We start from the raw sequence: 16724 nt of genomic DNA on the forward strand, positions 1-16724 counted from the left end.
TTTGGAAAGGAAATCTGGCCTTGCAATATAAATATGGTTGTTATTATCATACAGATGGTATTTAAGACCATGAAACAGGAACTAGAGGCCCAAGGGAGGGAGAATATAGAACTGCACTGTCCAGAGTGGTAAGCACTATCACATGTTTCTATTGAGCCCTGAAAATATAACTAATGCAAATTAAGCTGTGCTACTAACAGTAAGTATACAATGGAGGTAATGTGCAAAACATATAAATCATTTTACTAATACTTCTATATTCCTAATGTTGAGCTGATATGTAAGTGCATTAGATTAAATATACTATTAAAATTACTTTTGGGCCAGTGCCTTGGCCCACTGGCTCACTGGCTCACTTGGTTAATCCTCCGCCTGTGATGCTGGAATCCCATATGGGCACTGGGTTCTAGTCCTGGCTGCCCCTCTTCCAGTCCAGCTCTCTGCTATGGCCCGGGAAGGCAGTGAAGGATGGCCCAGGTGCTTGGGCTCCTGCACCCGCCTGGGAGACTAGGAGAAAGCACCTGGCTCCTGGCTTCGGATCGGTGTAGCTCTGGCCATAATGGCCATTTGGGGGGTGAACCAACGGATGGAATACCTTTCTCTCTGTTTCTCTCTCTCACTGTCTAATTCAATCTGTCAAATAAAAGATAAATTAAAAAATTACTTTCATTTGCTTCTTTCTACTTTTTAAGGTATCTATTAGAAAATTTAAAATTTAATGCATGTGCTCATATTTTTGGCTCATGTTTCAATTGGGTGGTGATGATATAGAGAAAAAAAGGCCAAATGTAGGGCCCTGGGGAATTCTTAGATTAAGATATTCAAAAGGTATGGAATACTAAAATTAGGTTGAAACAAAGAATCTAATGATGCATGAAAGATAGGAGATGGCCACACTCAGAAAAATCAACTAATAAAAAGATCAAGAAGGAACAAGTAATTCCCCGTGGCCAAATTTTAGTTAGCTGTGGTAGCTCAAATAAAGTTAGGTTTGAGGATTGGTAGTTACATTAGCCAAATCAAGATTATTTTTATTTTGGCAAGAGTAATTTCCCAATTATTCAAGAGACTAGAGGGTGAAAGCCTACAGAGTTAAAGAATGAGACTAGAGGAAATTAACATAGAAAACCCCTTTGAAGCACATCACCATAAAGGAGAGCAAAGAAATGATATGAGTCTTGGGGACAGCAAAGTGAGATTGCGATGTCCTGGCAAGCAGGGAGAAATAGTGGCATAGTTTTAAGTGGTATGGACACTCCAGAATGTTGGATATTCATGTTCAGGATGGACAATGGTTTTGGTGATTTCCTGGTCACTCTACAGGAGCTGAAATCTATAAAACATGAAGATTAATATGGTCTTCTAACTTGCTCATCAAACAAATAAAATCTACAGATGATTGGGACAAAGCAGTTGCATAGAGAAGTATTGTTACTTGTGAATAAACTCAGTATACAGGTGAGAGTTTGAGGGTATCCCTTTAAAAATATGCATGGATAAGATATGGAAGGGAGGCAGGTAAGTAGTCAATAAAATTCTTTAAATAATAAATAATACAAATAGGGGCCGGTGCTGTGGTGCAGTGGGTTAAAGCCCCAGCTGAGGCGCCGGCATCCCATATGGACATTGGTTCAAGTCCCAGCTGCTCCACTTCCAATCCAGCTCACTGCTAATGCACCTAGGAAAACTGAGTAGGATGGCCCAATTGCTCCTGCACCCACGTGGGAGGCCTGGAAGAAGCTCCTTGCTCCTGGCTTTGGATTGGCTCAGTTCTGGCCATTGCAGTCATTTGGGGAGTGAACCAGTGGATGGAAGACCTCTCTCTCTCTCTCTGTCTTTCAAATAAATGAAAATAATATATATATATGTATATATATATATTCTTGGAGGAATCACAATGTGTTCCATATATTATTTATTTTATTTGATCAAGAGATGACCTCAAAGGGTTTCATTTCAGCAATGTTGGATGATACTCTTGCTTTATTTTCATGAGCACATTTTGAAGGTTTTTTTTTAACTGTTGATAGGCATTATATGAAATAATTTATAATGAACATCTTTTGACATTGAACCAACATGAAAACCAAAGTTGCTTAATGTTTGCAACAAATCAATGAGTTCAGGTTTTGCTTCTGCCATTCTTATTAAACAACTAAGAAACAACATCACTGAGTCCCAGTGTTTGCTTTTAAGAGGAGTATTTGTAATGCATATTTTCCATTACTTAATTATGTAATTTTAAATTCACCATTTAAAAAGATCCATTCTTATAGTCAAATACTATAATGACAACACTGTTGAGCATCTCTTATTGATTAGACATGGTTTTTACCAAACCCTACAACATAGATATTACATTTATTCAGTAAGGAAGCTGATGTTATATTTTTACAAATCCATTCTGTTAACAACATGGCAGAAGCAGAAATAACTCTGATTCAGTTCCAAATCTCACATTCTTCTAATCCCCATTCCCCCTAATAAGCAGATGAAATAATAGAGCTATTTTAGGATAACTTTCCTTGATCATCTAACTCTGGTTTCTCCTAGTCCACATCATAGTAAATCTCAAGATTTATTTACTATGTTGGAAGGAAAGTCAGCTCTGGACCCACTCATGTGGTTGTTGATTTGATAGGATTCAGACTATTCTTGGGTTCTTGGATAGAGGAGTAAATTTTTCGTGGGCTGTTTGCCAGAAGCCACCTTAGTTCTTGGACTCATATGCCTTTCTTAAAGCATTTCGTAACATGGTAGCTTTCCTCATCAGAATGAGCAAATTCATGAGGGAGAGTTAGCAAGAAGCAAGCTACATTGTAACCTGATATTGGGTGTAACCTTCCATGTCTTTGGCTGTATTCCTTTTGTTGGAAACAAGTTATTAGGTTCAGTTCACACTCAAAGGGGAAGATTGTGTAATGGCAAGGATGTTGGGAATCAGTCATCATTTAGAAACATTTCAGAAACGTCCTACCACAAGGTGTGTACAAAACATAGTTATATTAGAGGAAATGTTATTAAACCTGTTGGATGGCAACAAGTGTTGAAAAGAAGCAAGGGGTATGTGAATTGTGGCTGAAGGTTATACTGTAGTTATGATGTTATTTTATGTATGTATGTAGGTGTAGAGGAAGCTATGATTAAAACATAATGGAAGAGGAAAAAGACATTCCTTGAAGCTGGAACAATATAGGAAAACATGCTATTACTAAAGCAGAGAGACAAGTGGGAGATGAAATTATAGAAAAAGTTGACCTTAAATTTTGGAGGAGCTGAGAGTCCAGCTGAATAATTGATGAAAAAATAATGATACAGTTCTCAGAAGAAAATTGTATGTAAATATAATATTTATTACTTTTCTTAAATTTTATCCAGAAAATTTTTATCCATTTTATACGAGGCAGTCTCTGAAGAAACAAACAAAAAGGAGCATATTGAGCAGTTCCAATATCACTAATTTATTAGGGAAAAGGAGCAGGTAATGAAGATATGATACTTTTGAACTAAGAAAGAAAAAAAATGACAATATATTATGTGGCCATATTAATAAATATGCTAAAATTTCTTAGAAATAAAATAATATATTTGGGGTCGGCACTGTGGTGCACTGGGTTAACACCCTGGCCTGAAGCACCGGCATCCCATATGGGCGCCGGTTCAAGACCCTGCTGCTCTGCTTCCTGTCCAGCTCTCTGTTATGGCAGTAGAAGGTGCCCAAGTCCTTGGGCCCCTGCACCCACATGGGAGACCTGGAAGAAGCTCCTGGCTCCTGGCTCCTGGCTTCGGATCGGTGCAGCTCCAGCCGTTGCGGCCATCTGGGGAGTGAACCATCACATGGAAGGCCTCTCTCTCTCTCTCTCTCTCTCTGCCTCTCCTCTCTCTGTGTAACTCTGACTTTCAAATAAATAAATAAATCTTTTTAAAAAAAGAAATAAAATAAAAAATTTAATATTTATGAAAAAGATATTCTTTCTTTGATTATTTGTAAATCACTTTTGCGTTTAAGACATGCCTGGAGAAATAAAACCAGAAACCAGGCTACACAATGGTATCTGGAAGAAATTAAAGTAGGCAATATCCATCTACAACAGAAATTAGATATTAAAATGCTGAGAAGTCCCATCGGTTCTATTAGGATATTATAAACTTTAAATTAATTAATGGCATTACAGTTCTTAACTTAATTAATAAAATTTATGCCAGGACATGCTTCTCTGTTATTACTCTGACAGTCGGTTGATTTATGTAGGCCAAAGAATATTTCAAATTACCTTAAACTCAGGGTCATTCTCCATATTTCATTCTTAGCTTTTTGTTCTTCCTCCTGTAACTCCCTTTGGACACCCTGACAAGGCTGTTAAGGACAAGAAGTATAGGAAGTGATAAAGGTATGTTTTGACTTCTTTCTCTGCTCTTTTAAGAAACATGGCTATGACTATGATCATTGGTCCGGACTTTCGAAGTCAGATCTTACCCTTCTGTCATTCCTTAATAATGGCAGGTTTAGAGAACCATACTTTGGTACTTCTCTAAGCTCGTCACCATGACAAAATGCCATATTAATTCTGTTGTTTTTTATTTGAGCTTTAGCCTGATGATGACTTCATTTAATTCACTAAGAATGTCAGGGCCCTTTGGCTGAACTATCGCCAATAAAACATATGTTTATCGAGTTCTTATGTTAGGAATACAGGAATGAATATAACATATTTATAAGAGATGAGCACTCTCTTCAAGGAATAAAAACCTTTGGAAAGTCATAAGAAGATAAAAATAATTGTGAAGGAAATAAAATTATAATATTATCAATATAAAATATAGGGAAGCCCAGAAAAAGGAGAAAGAATACCAATTTAGAAATCCAGAAATATTTAATTTAGTGGGTGGCACCCGAGATAGCCCAAGAGTGCTAAGCTGGATTTTTGAGATGTACAGAGAAAGCAAGATAAATGAGAGAAAACATAATCATAGAACTTGGGTTTTTGTTACTTTAGTAAAATTTACGTAGGGAATACTTGAAGATGAGATTGGAAAGGTGAAGTGCAAGTGGAAGTAATTGATCTTGGCTGTGTTGTCACTCAAAATGAAACAAAATATTTACAAATCTCCGGCTCAGAAAGTGGCTGGCTGGTTACCAGCTCAGTTGCTCTTCCTCCTGCACGTAGAGCGTCACTACATTTACCAGGATCCCTTGCAGTTACGTGTGGCCAGGTGACTGAGAGCTGATGACAATGTGGGGTGTCTTCAGACCTAGTCGACATAAGACAAAAGGTGCGATTTTCTATGTTACTTCCTCTCTGGACATATTTAGAGTACTCGTATTACCTTATTTCAAGACCTACTAGAAAGATGCAGTAATCAAAATATTGTGTTAATAGTTAAAATACAGAATCATGAATCAGTGGAACAGAATAATACAAAAGTAGACTTATTCAAATAATAAGTTGACATTTGATAAAGATGCAAAGGTAATTCAATAGAGAAAAATAGTCTTTTCCATAAATTATGTTGGAATAACTGGACAACCAAATTTTTAAAAAATGAAACTCAACACCTATCTACTATTACAAAAGTTAAGTCAAAATGGATGGCAATTCTAAATGTAAAATATGAAACCTGAAATTTTAGAATAAATCATAGTTGAGAATTTTTATTTTCTTAGATTATTCAGAGCTCTTAGGTAAGACACCAGAAACATACTACTGGGGCTCAAATAATGATTTCCCAAAATGAGGATCACAGAGGCGAAATGTCACTCTGACATTCTCCTGTACTCCCATCTCTTGCACCTTCTTGCTTCCCACCAAAGAAAGCAATGGAAATTAGAATTTCTCTTCCTCAAAGCAAATCATAGAAATCAGAATTATTTTTGTACAAAGCAAGCTTTAAAGACTAGGAAAATTATTCACTTGCCTTTCTGTCTTGAAGTTGGTCATGAAGACATCCTATAATCTGCCTTTCCTGACTGTAGATAATAAGACACCACACTCCACTCCAATCTCAGATCCTTCCATATACCTGGGAGGAAGAAATGCTACATGGAAAGGTTAAGAAAAATCTAAGCAGACAGTCCTTTTGGGTTTCCTCATACCTATCAGCATTAGATCACAATCATTTTATCTTACCAAATTCCTACATGGCTGTACATACTTCATCCAACTGAAACAAACAAAAAAATGGAAAGTTAACTCTAGATTTGGGGTTTCTCAACCTGAAGTCTTGTGTGTCACATAAAATTACTAGTACATAAATGTATTGTATTTTTTTCATATTTACCTGTCTCTTGGTGTAGGGAAATCAACCATAACCCTTTATATGGTGGACTGGAAAGGATCTAGCCACTTTTCTGCCACTATGATACAAAAAAGAATAACTGACAAATCAGGTCTTGTAAAATTGTGTTTGTTCTGTGAGAGAACTCTTAGAAGAATATAAGCAACCACTGAGCTGGAAAAAATGGTTGCAAGTCACATTTCTGGAAAGGGATATGTATCTTTAACACTAAAATTCTAAAAACCAAAAAAAAAGAATCCAGTATGAAAAATGAACAAAAATCTGAACATTGTGCTAAGATTTTGATGACACACAAGCACATAAAAATGTGCTCAATGCAAATAATTATTAGATAAATTCAACTCCAAGCTACATGAAAACTGTGTGCATACTTATTAGCATTGCTTAAAATAACTGGCAATAACAAATGCTGGGGAGGACATGGAGAAGCTACAATTCAGGGATGGTAAGAATATAAACAGAACAATGGCTTTGGGAAACAATTTGGTAATTTCTTGCAAACAAACTAATTTAAACATGTGCTTCCTATGAGCCACCAATTCATCACCCAGGTACTTTTCCCTAGAGTCATAAAAACCTATCATCAAACAAAACCTGTCTCTGAGTGTATAGCAGCTTTACTCATAATTATCAAGAAGTAGAATGAAATCATGTATATTTAAATTGTAGGATTGGGGGTAGATGTTGTGGCACAAAGGGTTAAGCCACCACTTAGGCCACCCACCTCCCATATCAGAGTGCAGGTTTGAGTCCTCAGTACTCCACTCTTCCCAGCTTCCTGTTCATGCTCCGTAGAGGCAGCAGATGATGGCTCAAGTACACGAATTCCTAACATCCACATCTGAGACCTGAATGGAGTTCCTGGTTTTTGGCTTCATCCTGGCTTTGCGTCCACTGTTGTGCATTCCGGGAGTCAACCAGCAGACTGGAGGTCTATCTCTTTCTGCCTCTCCCACTCTGTCTGTTTTAAATAAGCATTTAGAAAAATAATTTGTAGAATGGTTAGCAAATTATAGTGTGTAAATATTGTAAAATTTTACTCAGCCATACTTTTATAGACCTTGTCTATATTTCTGCTGAACAATGGTTTTTCTATTTGTTGAACTATTTAATGGAGCATTGAGCTTGTGATTACAAAGTAAATTAAAAATATGTTATCACAAAAGTTAAAAAAGAAAAAAAGGAAGGAAGGAGGAGGAGGGGAAGGAATTATTATATTCTCAGATTTGCATCTATGAACTACACGAAATCTTTTCTCTTTTATTAGTGAAAAAGGATGATATGAACATATTTCAAATACATTTTGCTAAAAGAAAGAACTTAAACTCCCAAATGTTAAATAATATATGATTCTATTTCAATAACATTCAAGGAAATGTAAAGCTATAGTGATGAGAATATATTGGTGTTTTACAGAGTCGTGGGACAATCTTTTGTCAGCTGATAGCTGAATCACTCCCCAGTGTCTGCAATAGCCAGGATTGAGCCAGGTTGAAGCCATGAGCCAGAAACTTTATCTGAGTCTCCAACTTTGGATGCAGATACCCAAGTATTTGAGCCATCATCTGCTGCCTCCTAGGGTATGCGTCAGCAGGAGCTGCACTGTAGTAGAGGCAGCACTGGGTCTCCCATCCCGGGATTCTGGTATGGGACGTGGTCATCCCGTGTGGTGGCTTAACCTGATGATCCGCAAATACCCAACCCAGATCATTTTTAAATTATAAAAACCTTTATTTCTCCTCATAAAACATTTATTGTTTACTGTTCTCTCTGTAGTAGTCAGCTCAAGCTATTTAAATTAAGTATAGCCTGGATGGATTAAATAGCAGGAATGTATTTCTTACTGTCTGGAGGCCCTGAAGTCCAAAATCAGGCACCAGTGGTAATGGTGCTCTTTTTCTGACATGTAAATGGCTGCTTTCTCTCTGTGTGAGCGCTTGTCTTTCCTCAGTGTGTGCATGGAGAGAGAAAAAGGGGGTGGTGGTGGGGAGAGAAACAGAGCTTGTGACCCTTACTCTTCTTTTAAGGGCACTTATCCCATTTTAAGGACACCACCCCCAGGATATCATGCCTACCTAATTATCTCCCAAACACCATCACTCAGCGAAGCAGAGCTTCTGCAGATGAGTTTTGGGGAAACACAAATATTTATCCATAATACCTCTTATGAGTTACTATGATCTCTGACTTCAAATACCCCCAGAAATAGTTCCAACATTTGTGACAAAATTTTGAGACAAAACAGGGATAGTATTGTGCAGAGAGGGTTTAATCACTGCTTGTGATGCTGGCACCCCATATCAGAGTGCTGGTTTGGATCTTAGTTTTACTACTTCTGATCCAGCTTCCTGTTAATGCAACTGAGAAGGCAGCAGAAAATGACCAAGTGCTTAAGCCCTTGCCACCCACGTGGGAGACCTGGATAGAGTTCTGACTCTTGGCTTTGGCCTAGCCTATCTCTGGTTGTTTCAAACATTTGGGGAGTGAATCAGTAGATGGAAGATCTCTGTCTCCATCTCTATCTCTGTGTCACTCTGCCTTTTCAATAAATAAATGAATGTATCATCTTTTAGGAAAAAGGAGACCAAAAAAAGAAACCAAAAAATAGCAGGAAAATGGCATTAACTTATAATATAACACCTCTGAGCTCTGTCATCACAGGTAAGAAAATTACATTAATTGATGTTAATTCCCTATGTGTAAAATAGACATAATAATATCTATACTGAAAATTTGCTCTGGGAATAAAATGTCAAATATCACCATTTTTATTTAACACGGTATTGGAAATCCCAGTCAGAGAAATTAGACAAAATAATCAGAGAAATAGATGACGTCCAAATTGGAAAACAGGAAATTGTCATAGACTCTACCAAAACGGTGTTAGAACTAATATACAAATTCAGCAAAACTTCAGAGTGTAAAGTCTGTAGACAAATGTTAGCAGCATTGTTGTACACCAACACTGAATCATCAGAAAAATAAATGAGAAAAAGACTCACATTTCCAATAATTACGTAAAAAATCTAGGAGTAGATCTAACCAAAGAGGTGAAAGATCTCTATAAAGAAAACTATAAATCACTGATGAAAAAAATTGAAGAGGACCCCAAAGTGGGAGTATACCTTATTTTCATGCACTCGGAGAATAAATATCATCAAATGTGCAACTACACAAAGTAATTTACAGATTTAACACATTCCTTGTCAAAACACCAATAATATTTTTTCAGAGAAGTGAGGAAAAAATAAAAAAAAAATTTTGTGGAACCACAAAAGATCCCAAATAGCCAGAACAAGTTTGAGCAAAAGTATAAAACAGGAGGCATTTCAATAATTGACTTTAAAACATATGATAAAGCTACAGTAATTAAAGCAGCATGATATTGGCAATAGCAATTTCTCTGTAATAATGGAACAGAACAGAGACCCTGTAAGTAACTGCACACATCTGTAGCCAATTGAGCTTTGACAGAGTTGTTAAGAATATCCACTGGAAAAAGTATAATCTTTTCAGTAAATGGGACTGGGAAAATTGATGTAGCAATCACACAGCTGGGTATACTTCCAAGGAAACTGAAATTAGTTTTCTAAATAAGCCAAGTACAGGTTGACAAAGTAACACATGATCTCACTCAAATGGGGAGTCTGAACAAGAAGGAAATATCATGGAAAATAAGAGTATAATGGTGTTTATGAGAAGATATGGAGGGAAAGTGAAGGGAAGGTTGATTAATGGGTGATAGGTTATAACTACATAAAACAAGAAGTTCAGGGTTCTGTTGCACAAAATAATGACTATATATATGAATGCACTGTAAAATGAACAAATGATGTTAGGATTTTGGATGTTTTCACCATTGAGTGTTTGAAGAAATGCATATATTTTGATCAGAGTCGGTGAACTCAAAAGGCTTCCATAGCCTTGGCAACTCATGACAAGAGCCTAGGGTGATTACTGAGGCCATAAACAAGAGTGTCAATTTGTTAAGTCAACAACAGGAGTCACTGTGCACTTACTCCTCATGTAGGATCTCTGTCCTTAGTGTGCTGTACATTCTGATTTAATGCTATAACTAGTACTCAAACAGTATTTTTCACTTTGTGTTTCTATGTGGGTGCAAACTGTTGAAATATTTACTTAATATATGCTAAACTGATCTTCTGTATATAAAGAGAATCGAAAATGAATCTTGATGTGAATGGAAGGGGAGAGGGAGAGGGAGATGGGAGGGTTGCGGGTGGGAGGGAAGTTATGGGGGGGGGAGCCATTGTAATCCATAAGCTGTACTTTGGAAATTTATATTCATTAAATAAAAGTTAAAAAAAGAAATGCATATATTTAACTTTATTGAACATTATACAATGTATACATGAACTGAAACATCATATAGTACTGAGTAGATATGTATATGCTACATTTTTGAAAAACTATAAATATTACATTCTTCTAAACTTTACAAAATTACTTAGGGAAACATTTTTAAAAGAATATTTGATTGGGCCTGCGCCGCGGCTCACTAGGCTAATCCTCCACCTGCAGCACCGGCACCCCGGGTTCTAATCCCGGTCAGGGCGCCGGATTCTGTCCCGGTTGCCCCTCTTCCAGGGCAGCTCTCTGTTGTGGCCCGGGAGTGCAGTGGAGGATGGCCCAGCTCTTTGGGCCCTGCACCCGCATGGGAGACCAGGAGGAAGCACCTGGCTCCTGGCTTCAGATTGGCGACGCGTGCTGGCTGCAATGTGCCGGCAGTGGTAGCCACTTGGGGGGTGAACCAATGGAAAGGAAGACCTTTCTCTCTGTCTCTCTCTCTCTCACTGTCTAACACTGCTTGTCAAAAATAAAAATTTTAAAAAAAGAATATTTGGAGTCAGGACTGAGGCATAGTGGGTAAAGCTGCTGTCTGTGACACCAGCATCCCTTATAGGCACCTGTTTATATTCTCCCTGCTCCATGTCCAATCCAGTTCCCTGCTTATGCATCTGATAAAGCAGTAGAAGGTAACTTAAATATTTGGGCCTCCTATGCCCACACGGGAAACCTGGGTGAAGCTTCTGACTCCTACCTTTGGCCTGGCCCAGCCCTGGCTGTTGCAGCCATTTAGGGAATGAAAACAAAGGCTGGAATATTTCTCTCTGTCTGTCTGTCTGTCTGTCTCTCTCTCTATGTGTATCTCCTCCTCTGTAACTTTGCTTTCAAATAAATAAATAGACCTTTTTGAAAAGAATATTTGTATATGTTTTTCTTTTTAATTATTAAAGCATTTCAAACATCTCTTTCATCCCAATGGTGAGAGATGTTTGCCAACAGGTAAAAAATTGATATCAGGAATGTTTATATTCATTTCCTAAGGGCAGTAACTTTTTCTTTGTGTATCAACCACAAGACAGGGAGTGTGGAATGTTGCATCCTTGATAATAATAGTGTTACTCTTACTTTAATATATGATTGTAGCTGGACTTTTACCAATACATTTGCTCGAGCATTGTGGCTAGTTATGTTTTTTAACAGTTTGGTTATAATGTATGTAGCACCAAATGTTATTATTCAAATGATATTCTGTTGAATTTATAAATACTAAACTAAACAAAGTAACAAGATCTAAGAGAACTAAGATCTAAGCTTTGTTAGTAGATGGCTCTGTGGTTCACATTTGTCTTTCTCTTCCTAAGATGACTTCTATGCCTTTTACATCTATTTCCTGGAAAAGCACTTTAGTATCTTTTTCCATGCATAATTCAGTGAGGTCAGTTCTGACATTTAAAAAATCTTACAGTAGTTGCTAAAAAAAGTTTTCAAGAAAGAATATTGCAAGATATAGGAAAACCACAGTCATCACTTACTATTAGAAATTTTTCATGTTTCACATTTCACTCGAGCACAAGATATACAAATGACCTGGAATTCATGTGTTTTCCAGTTTCTGAATTTGCAGCTCTCATTCATAAATTCATAGATGTTGTTTCACTCTATAGAAGCATTGACATTGAAGTTTTGAACAAAAATAATTATTTTAAAACTTGTCCTGCAAATCTGACTTCATAGAATAACAGAGAGGTGAGGAGGGCAGGGCAGGGAAGAATGAGAGGTAAAAGGAGAGGACAGAGGAAAAGAAAAGAAATCTAAATTAAAACTAACATTCAACTCTAAGCTGAGCTTCGATTTAACCTACTAACATCTTGATTGAAACTAAAATGCCCATCACAAATACGAATGTCTTTTGTTGCCAACAATTTACAGCATTTTATGGCCTATTTCATTGCATCATAAATGTCATAATGACCAAATGTTCCATGAAATGTCATAAAATGACATGAGTTACAGTGATCATCTAGGTCTACGTCTGGAAAACAGAGTTTCTGGCTCATACTCAGGTAACACTGAGCTTTTTTGTGTTTCAAAATCTGTGTGTACTGTGACACTGAGTTAATTAATTTTATGTTATTGTCCAAATGTACTATGGTTCTCTCTTAAAAAAGTAATTCATTAGCTTGGAGACTGCACACTTAACTGAATTAAATATCTCCCAATCATATTGCTGTTATTCCCCTAAATTTTAACTATTTAAAATTCTTAAAATTTCCCTTAACAATGCTCTCCAGTAGGATAATGGTTTACAACTAATGTTTCATTTTCAATACTAGGGCTTATGCTGTTCCTGGACATATTATTGTATATGAGGTTTTATTACACTGTTTAAATTCAGTAATGAACGCCATCATATTTGGCCACCCCACTACCCTATTATCTCGTGCATGCCAAAATGTAATTTGATAGTTTCCTAAATGAGAATAAGGAAAAAGGGAAAGGATCATTGTTTTGTAGTTCATACTATGTTGCTGTCTATCCTTGCATACCAAATCTTGTTCACAAGTTGGTTTTACTACTTATCTTTGAACTAGTGGGAAACTTAGCTAGCTAGCTAAGGAATGGATTTTAAAAACATTCATTTTCAATTTATATGAACATTTTTAAACATTTTGCTTTTCTTCTTGATTTAATCAAAAGAATGAAGCAGCTCTTTAATGCTACACACTTACACTTTTACTCAGCAAGTATTTATTGAGCCCCAACTGAACAGGAGTATAATGTCTTAGGGGAAGACGTAAACATGGCAATCGATGGCAATTTCTCCACCACACTTTTCCAGAACCTCAGAGAATTACCTGTATTGGTAAGTCCAGTTCTAATGTTTTGCTTGGGTAAGCTAGGGAATTTCTACAGAATAGCATTTCCCAAATTCACAGAGGAATGAAAATTTAAATATTAGAATCAAAGATTTCCATCCTGAAAACTATTCCTAATCCTCTCTATTTCTTGGTCAATTTCCCCTACTCTTTACCATCAAAAAATTCCAAGAAAATTCAACAATCCTTCCTTTCCAACTGGAGTGCATCCCTATAGACAATCAAAATAATTATTAACATGAATGCTTTGCCATTCTTGGTTTTCCAGGATCACTGGGTATATTTTTGCATACAGAGGAGAGTCAACCATAACTGAATAGAAATATACATCTTGTGCCTCTGTATCTATGTTCTTCTCACTCCTACCTCTGCCTCTCTACAACAAAACATTTGTCATTCATTTTGTTCAACACTTAGTGAATTATTTTCCATTTGGTTTTTCACCAATTCTTAGCCTGACACATAATGGACATTTGATGAATTAAATGGCACATTCTCCAAACTAAGCTATAGATATTTAAATAATAACAGAAATGTGATCCCTTCTATTTGGCATAATACTCTTATCTTTATGAATCATTTTTTCCTGAAATTACTGTTTGTTCTTGATGAGGTTGAGGGCGTGCTACCTTGAAACATGACATCTTAGCTTCTGAGACTATGGTAAAATTTCAAAGATTTGTCTAGCCTTCTGTCACTGTTCTCTCCTAAAGTAAGCCATAAAAGAATTCTGACTTTCCTTTAAAGTAGGTTACAAAGCCCACATTTTAGAGAGCTCCTACTTATACCTGGAGGAAAGGAATGAAGATGTAGAATCTGAACAAGCAGGCTTTGCTAAGTTTTCCCATTTATTACCACTAGATCATATCTTTTATCCTCCATTCATAGTTCTGCCCCAAAACACAATTTTCTCTGTTTCTTTGGATTTCATTTTTAAAGGCTCCCACGGCACATAAAATTTCAAGTCAGTAAATTTATGGAACTGGCGTTGTGACACAGTGAATTATGTTGCTGCTGTGTTGCCGGCATCCCATATGGAAGGGCCGGTTCCTGGCTCAGTTCTATCACTTTGATTCAGCTTCTTGCTAGCGTGCTTAGGAAGGTGACTGATAGTGGCCTGAGTGCTTGAGTCATTGCCAACCCTGTGAGAGATCAGGATGGAGTTTCCAGCTACTAGGGTTGGCCTGGCCCAGACCTGGCTGCCGTGGTCATCTAAGAAGCTGAACCAGAGGGCTTAGGGTACTTCATTTCTGTCTGCCCTGCCTTCTCTCTCTTCCCCCTTCCACAAACAGAAAATAAAAATAATCAGTTAAAAAAATAAATTTGTAGACTTCTCTTATTAATATTTTTCCTTTTTATTTTTAAAGGGATCTCAGTCATGAACTATATGATGAGTAGGGAAAGGATAATTTTACTCCCTTACACTGTTACATAGGAAAAATTGAAAACTTTTAAAAAGTTTTGTTAGGACTAGACAAAAAAAGTCCCAAAATAATAGAAATTGTCATATTGAAGGCTTATGTAGTTTTATAATGAATTTTAAGACAAATGTGGGTGCTGAGCTTATTATAATGCCCCAAGAGAAAATTCTAAAGCCCAACTCAGCAACAATAGTCAGAGTTTATATTAGGCACTTTATATATTCCGGGGGGAAAATTACTATAGTGCTTGGGGCACTTTATAATGTGGAAAAATACAGTGAAAAACTTGTCAACCCAATGTTTCAAAAATATCAAGTCTATATATGAATAATTCCCTTGATTCCAATCACAGTTAAATGGATCTAATCACCAAAGGAAAAAAAAATTTGAAGAAAAATATCTATTTAAAGATTTTGTAAAAATCTGCCTAAAATCTGTCTGTCACTTCAATGCAATTGTAATTTCCTTCTGAAGATTAATTTTTTTAAAGCTAAGTATATCATGGAAATTCCTACATTCAGGAAACCTATGCAAGCCTGAACTTTGGAATTTCAGTATTTTTTTAATTAGTAGATTCAATTGCAAGAAACCAAACAAAATAGAAACCAAAAACTTACAGAAATATTTGAGTGCTTGGAAAACATATCGAACAATGATAAATGATATATTTGGTCTTGCATTGACCAAGCCAATGAGGAATATTTACACTATAGAGGGAATAATACATGACTTACAGTTTCTAGTCAATCATGCTTTCTCTATGCTTTGTAAGGTTTTTATGTATCTTTTAACATTTCCATTTAAAAGATCTCTTGATGTTATCAATGTATACTGATGTGGTTTTGATAATTTTTAAAAAGAAAACTCAAATATACTTATAGAATGTTTTACTTGTGAATGACATTATGCTAAGCATATTAAAAGCTATAAGAATGAATGAAAGATTGTATATTCTATGAAGCAGTTTAAGTAGTCTATAAGGAGAAATGAGCTGTGTACATTTAATAAAAGAAAAATGCATAGTCGGATATGGTAGAGGAATGTTTAGAATATTAAATACTTTACTCATGTTTTATTTTCAAGAGTATGCTAAATATTTCGATTGTTAATAGCAGAGGGAAAACAATTAAGGGTTCATCTCTGAAACATGAATAACAAATATATGTGCATTCATTACAGTCTCACTCTTTTTTTATTCTTTTGTTTTTAAAAGATCAGAACAAGGGTAGAGATTTTCAGGCCTTTGAAAACATTTCACAGGTTTGTATATGCAGAATTTGTTTGTCTTTGCTATCTTAATGTTTCCTCTAGAACCTGTCATTTCTCAAAAAAACCAAATTAACATTTTAATGTTTAATGTATGGCTGTACCCTGTGATATTCAAGACTTGCAAAAACAAAACAAGAGTCAAATAGAAAAGGTTTCAGAAAAGTGCAAAATTTGAACTTCAAAACACTGTTGTGTATATGGTAGATTATAATGTTTTGTTATATCTTTAGCATAATGATAATGTTATGTTCTATCAGTCATTATTAGTTTCATCAAGTTAGTGATTTTGTCACCTTGCTATGATGATTCAACTTGAGGTGACCAGGGGTTGAATGCTTATATGGTACAACGGGATGACTTGCTATTTTAATTGAGGCAAGGCTTCTCTACTGTCTGAAATACACAAGATAATTATTTTGCATGGTAGAATAATAAACGCAACAAATTAGCTGGCATAGAAACAAAAAATTTCCATAAGAGTTAAATAAATATCATCCAGCTAACAATGGTATTATAAGAAAAATCTTTTTGTATGTTGATTCTGTCTTAAAGC

The 16724-nt window shown here is 36.1% G+C and overlaps 2 long non-coding RNA genes across 6 annotated transcripts in view; one reads left to right on the plus strand and one right to left on the minus strand.

Annotated features, from left to right (window-relative positions):
* Nucleotides 1–4871: 4871 nt before the first annotated feature.
* LOC103350749 (uncharacterized) lies at nucleotides 4872–12519 on the minus strand. 2 transcript variants are annotated; one of them, XR_007909440.2, is made up of 3 exons: nucleotides 12433–12519; nucleotides 12138–12263; nucleotides 4872–5253 (listed from the first exon to the last, which is right to left on the minus strand). It is a non-coding gene; the product is annotated as an uncharacterized lncRNA (long non-coding RNA). The 2 variants fall into 2 exon arrangements; XR_001794754.3 differs by lacking the exon at nucleotides 4872–5253 and adding an exon at nucleotides 5916–6037.
* A 99-nt stretch (nucleotides 12520–12618) lies between these two features.
* The window catches only part of LOC103350750 (uncharacterized), a 56428-nt gene continuing 52322 nt past the window's right edge, over nucleotides 12619–16724 (plus strand). For 3 of the 4 annotated variants that reach the window (XR_011378051.1, XR_011378049.1, XR_011378052.1), the window contains exons 1-2: nucleotides 12679–13468; nucleotides 16116–16162. This is a non-coding gene — a long non-coding RNA (uncharacterized lncRNA). The other variant, XR_011378050.1, reaches the window with a different exon arrangement.

The sequence above is a fragment of the Oryctolagus cuniculus genome, chromosome 8 (genome assembly GCF_964237555.1).
Source record: "Oryctolagus cuniculus chromosome 8, mOryCun1.1, whole genome shotgun sequence".
Lineage (NCBI taxonomy): Eukaryota > Metazoa > Chordata > Mammalia > Lagomorpha > Leporidae > Oryctolagus > Oryctolagus cuniculus.